The sequence below is a fragment of the Tigriopus californicus genome, chromosome 9 (genome assembly GCF_007210705.1).
Source record: "Tigriopus californicus strain San Diego chromosome 9, Tcal_SD_v2.1, whole genome shotgun sequence".
In the NCBI taxonomy this organism is placed as follows: Eukaryota; Metazoa; Arthropoda; class Copepoda; order Harpacticoida; family Harpacticidae; genus Tigriopus; species Tigriopus californicus.
The window spans coordinates 1,633,649-1,639,973 of NC_081448.1; positions in this window are offsets into that span (position 1 = coordinate 1,633,649).

Below are 6,325 nucleotides of genomic sequence, written 5' to 3' on the forward strand. Positions count from 1 at the left end.
TTCCTTGAACGCTCCTTGAAATTCTTATCCCCACTTGAACATTTCTAGCCCGTTTCTATTGTTGCACCTGTTCCTTCTATTCAATTGCAAGATCAGGTCAAATTACTATCAACATCAGCAGGAATTCAAAAGCTTAGTTACAATGATTCAGTGTACAGTATGGTCTGAGAGCACATCTTCCGACAAATGGTCTCTTAAGATAACCAACCGAGAAGTCATGAGTTGAAACATGCGTTAAATCTTGCTGCTCTCCACAGACCTCTATCAGCCAAACTTTCCACGTTGAGAGCGAAGACTTTTTTCTTGAAAACCACGTGCAGTAGATTCCATGGTTTGACTTGATATGGAACAGTAGGTGCCGAGGACTGATTAAGAGCTCGGAGTCAGTGGAATGTTAATGAACCTTCGAGACACGATATTTCAGTGTCATTCCAACCCAAAAGAGCTTTAAACACCCTTTGGTGCTTTCTCAAGGATCTCTGATATTCCCGAGTTTGATGTTGAGAACATGTTTGTGTTTTCTGACCCCAAGTTCGGCAGAGGCTGGACGAAAGCCAGGAGGTGCTTGGCGAAGAATGAAGACGACTTGGATTAAAATACCTGCTCCACCCTCGATTGTGTCACTAATCATCGCCCCAAAAATGGCTATCCAACCAATTACGTGCCCTGTGTGACTCAAGCACCCGCCCAATCGGACAATGGGCCACAATAACATTTCTCTAATTTCGTCTCTTTCCTCTTACAAGCTCTTTACAGAATAAATGCCTCCAGATTCAAATGGCTATTACATTAATAACCTTGCATTTCCTTGGCGCCCTTGGTTCCGGGAAGCCGGCCAGGAGATCCAGTTTCCCCCTCAAAAAGTGCAAATTCAATTAGGAAAATTACTCCCCGAGTCAGGCAGCCAGTCAACCCACCAATGTGGTCGTCACAACGGGCATGATCCTCGTCACGATGATGATGATCATGATCATGACGACGAGAACGAGCTTTTCCATGGCCCACCTTGATGACTGAACTGGCAGGTTGGTTGGCTGGATGGCTGGATGGCTCTCATTTGCCCTGAGGGCGTTGTCACTTTTGACTCGTCCTCCTTTGGTAAGCCCTACAACTCTGCTGCCTTCTAGGTAGTTATGCTTCCTAGCCAGATACAAAGATACGAACAACGCTCTGTACGTACATAAAAAGGTACATTATAGCACTGGTAAATCCGTTTTGTGCTGTTGGCTACTTGCACATTGGGGGTTTTACCCTTTCGGAGACATGTTTTACTACCTGACATATACGCTTTGGGTTTTTGAAGATTTTAGATTTTATGTCATAATTAAATGGTGATGCATGATGATAATTTTGATGAAAGCGGAGGTGGGGGATGATGGGCAATCGGTACATAGCATAGTCCGAATTTAGAAACCATTTTAGGCCCATTGTTACAATGAGTCATACACGTTTCAAATTCGGCTTAAAACGAAACTTTGTTGTTGTTTTTCTCGTTTTTTCGAGTTTTAACGAGAATACTCCTGAAATACCCCTCACTTCCCTAAAAAAGCCGTGCTTAGAGGAATTCCTCACTTCCCCAGGGACTCGATTGCCAGTGCGAGAGCGAAGGTTAAAGAGCGGAAACTCTCTGCCTTTTTACTCGCGACCTTATGGCTTTCAGATCAACATCGACTTCTTTTTTAGTCGAGTACAAAGAACGGCACAAATTTGTGAACACCAAACAGGGTGACCACTTCATCCCTACATAGATCTCATCACTTCACCAGGGTCTCAAATCTGGACCGAACATCCTGGACGGTTCGACACTTGTCTTCCCAGCAGTCCATGGACCAATCTCTTCGTAGTAGGTAGTACACAGTTGCATGTTTTGAGCCTCTAATTCATGTTGGATGACAACATGGCACCATAGCACTCTGTTGTTGTGTACGTAGTCTTGTAGCTACCGAAGGCACCATATGTAGTGGAACTACTCAAACTAGCAGCGCACAAGACACCGGAAAAACACGGGCCTTTTTACTAAATGAGAAACGGAGCTGGCGTTTAGTCGACACGGAGGCATCAATAACATTGACGAAACCATTAGTTAATCCAGACTCATCACTTCCACTTCAACCCCTCCAGAGGGTCACAAAGGAAGCAAGAGGTTGTTCCTTGCCAATTCTTGCTCTAGCTCAGGATGGCGACTTGGTTGGACTTGTCGTTTGCACGGATCCTTGATGACTGAAACTTATCTGTTCACATCATTCCAAAATTGGGCTGGTTCCTCTAACCATGCCTACCGACTAGTGCAGACACACACACGCTATAGCGACTTGATACCCACCCAACTATCAAGCAGTCAATGGCACCATACCACCGAGTTGCTAGCTAATCTTCTGAGGAAACTCCCAAGAGGTGTGGCACTCGATGTCGAACCACCACTGGCACACCCAATTTCGAGTGCCAACGTCCAACCTGGTCGACCGTTTGAGAGTCGCGAATCGCGAAATACTAATAGTCCAATGGCAGGCCTGAAATGAATCGGGTTTAGGCCTCGATAAATATGAATGGAAACCAGTTTGATCTGTTGAGTGGCATGTCGAAAAAGAATCATACGGTACAACCGACAGAATCACGACAGGATTCATTTACCTGAAGGGTCTGCTTTTTAGAGTGTTATTTCGAACTGAAATGTCCAAGTCGTTTGGGGGCACGCCCCAAAAACCCGAAAAGCCATTCTGAAGTCGTGAAAGGCGAGAAATGCATGCAATTTCGAGATCTCCGTCGGAATGCTCAGCCATTTTCAAAACACACATCCATCATCGGATTTTTGGGCATTGTACGTACTCGCGGCTAAAGCACGTTACCGATGAGCAACCGACTAGATAGATTGGTTCCTTGAGAGCTCTGCTCTTCTTGAGCGAGTGCTGAATCATGGAGGTGCTTGATGGGTGTTTGAAGAGTTATCTTGGCTGTGGCGGCATCTTTTTGAGCTCAATTGCTCACTCAAAATCTCAAGTGGACGACGAGATCTCTTCGCTTGGGTTCTCGCTCATGTTCTTTTCCTTTCCCTACCAGCCTATCAACCATTGACAAAACCGCAAGAAAAGGTGGTCTCTCCGGATCGCTCCTCTCTGGAGCCTCTACATTCCGTACAGTCCACCAAAATATGTTGGGTACAATTTGCACTCCCAAGGCTAGAGTCTTCTCCGGTTAACAAGAAGAGGTAGCAGTTTTGACACTTTACTCATCCCACCAAGCAAAGGCTCTTGTTATTACTTTGTAATGAGCATTCCAGGCTTGGGGTTGGATCTGCAGATGCTAAAACGATAGCCAAATCGGAAAGCAAAAACACGGCGAGTGGGTGGCCCTGCAAGAGCTAAAAGGTCCTCTTTAAAAGCCAACCATTACATATCCGTCCCGATATCTCGAAGAGTCATAAAAAAGCGCCTGCTAGCATTTCGTGCCACACGTCCATCTAATTAGGAGCATGACCCTTCGTGTACGAGCTCGTAGGGCAATAGGTAATATGTATCCCTGCACACTGCATGTACCACCATTCCTTCGTAGAAGGTATGATAGATATTAGTGGAGTGGTTGGCGACTCACTCTCGCTCAGCATGGAATGCGGTGGGCAAAGTGGAATGAATAACCATTGACGCGCTAACCAACTGCCAAAAGATACCTTCACCTCCTCCAGGCACCAATTACACATCCGGGGGTAGATGTTCCCGTTGTGTTTACCTTTATTGATTTCGAGTCGATCCCTGTCCTGAATTTTGGTATGGTTGAAGAGTGTCTGTGTACCCTTCTGTTTCCCTCACTTTTCTGATAATCGGTTAATTTGGCTTGCCCATGGCGAGTCCTTTGGTTATCAAAAAACCATTATTTGTGCTTTACGGAGCATCCAATGACCAGCAGATAATTTTTAGAGCCTCCTGGCTGATTGTGGTGCTCATGGATCGATCGATCTTTGGTATTGAAAGGAGACAATGTTGGTTCGCATTGACGTGTGGACAATGCAAACAAACGCTCATTGGACGTGAATATTGAATAACCACCAACCAAAGATAGTGAGTGGTTGTGGTCTCGATCAAGTGCACGTGTTGATCTACTACAATGGCACTTGTTTGATCAAGTACAGACCTGTCCAGGACTGAGAGGACACAAGCCTCAACATATACCAATGATTAAAAGCAATAATTGCCATGAAATTTATTGCCAAGAAAGACATGCTTATTTGTTTATTTCCACGCTGAATCGTCCTAGAGTGGTGATGTCAAGCCCATTTCAGGGTTTGTGGGTCACCATTTGAAAGCCCATTACAGTAGAAAGGGTCGAACCTACGGGCCTGATACACCAACAAGGGCTTTAGTTTCTTTCAAGCAACCAATGGTTCGGAGGGAAGAAGATGGGTAGGGTTGGTCCTTTGAATTATGAGCTAGTTCTGGCTGTTCGTGTACCATTTATGTGGAATGCTCTTCCCCGCTCAAAATCCGAGAAAAGGCATGCCACAAGATGGCACTAATCCAGGGTAATAGGCTGAAGAATGTCTTGGATCCATTGTGGAAAGCCATGACAAAACTTCTTTCAGTTGTCCCTTCTCTGAAAGTCAAGAAGCCACCAACCACAATCCAATCGCGATCCCCAACACAAAACTGAGATTGACAACATCACAAACGAGTCATCGAATCACGGGGAAGACATTGTGGGTCTCTTGTGAACTGTATGATATCACAAATTCGGGATTGTGAATTCCGAGCCCCCAACCCCTTTTTGTGTTGTTGAGATCATCCTTGTTGTCAATCTGGTGCTCTGATCGGTCAAAGGATGGTGGAAAATTGCACACAGAATAATGACCTTTCACCTCTGGGGGAAGTTCAATATTGACTTATTGGGCGGATATCCAAAGGAAAATGGGCAATTGGAACTTGAACGTAGTCAATTGGCTCAATGCCTGATCTAATTACAAACAGGTACAAAATGGAAAGGATTCAGCGAACTGTACGTTTTAGAGCTCCAAGATGGTATAACATTGTAGATGAGATTCAGAAAGATTGGAAAAGAGATTAGGTCTCCTTAATTTTGAACTATTCTGCCATGAGTGCCATGGTGATTTGAAAATGTGAAGAAGTAAAAGCAAATGACCTCTCTCTCTCTCTCTCTCTCTCTTAGGCCACAACACTTTGCTAATGCTGTACCATTTTCCCATTGCCATCGAATAACGTTTTGTACGAAAATAGCGCTCTAGGCCTTCAAGCGTCCCATTGAAATAGACTCCCGATCCAAACAGAAAAACCAAACTTGCAGAATGTCAAACGTCAATCCCTCCGATTTCCATTCTTCACATGTCGTTTTAATGATTCCACGTGCTTTTAGGGAGTGAAAGTTGCCAAGGTGAAGACTGGATTCCTTTTTCTTATTGCCCTTTTGCCCTCGTTGTTTTCAAAGGGGGATTTCATGAATTTTGCATATGCCACATCCGTCCACGATCCCAGAATTCTTGAAACAGGTGCACATCTGCCACTAAGCGGACTATTATACATACAGAAAAACTGCAAAGAAGTGTCCGAACCTGGACTACTGGCGTGGCTACCACCATCAAAATCGGCACTCGGCTTAATTTCTCGAAAAAATGCCTGGATCCTAGCTCCTAACCGAGCGGTACATGCACTGTTCTGTACTGTACACTGTAGCATGTACGAGTATGTAGGAGTATCATCCAGAGATCGACCGGGACCCAGTGGCATGTGCCCCGGTTTGTGATGGCCAAAATGGCTTTGCCACCATAAAACAGCAGTCGACCGAAGAATTTGGGTGTAGCCCGAATCATCGGACGGACATGAATAATATATCTTCCCAGCAAAGAGCGACGTGAATCTTCCTTTGTTTCCTTCTCCTGGTTCATCTGAAGAGCACATGTCTCTCTTTCTCTCTCTTTTCCTCTCGTCGCAATGACATTTCAGATCATGGCTGGCTATAACGTCATTCCAGTGCTGCCTGCATACCCATGGATATGTATATACGTGTACTTGAATCGAGAGTACTTGGTACTTGGCGGATGACCCTGGCTTTCGCTCTCCCCATTGGGCGGAATCCGTCCCCGGTCCTCATACCATTGGTTGCGAAGGGGTCGTTGGTTGCGCAAGACTGATTCTCGGTCATCCGTGGCTCAAGCAGGCGCTCTCCGGTGGAAAGAAGAAGAGAAGGAAGCATGAAAGAAGAAGAAGAGGCAAGAAGCGCACTTTCACCAACCAACGTACCCCCCATTCCCGTCCCTCCTTCCTCCTTTCCTTCCTCCAGCCATTACACCCTCGATTCAATCCGTGTTGCCCGCCATTGGGAG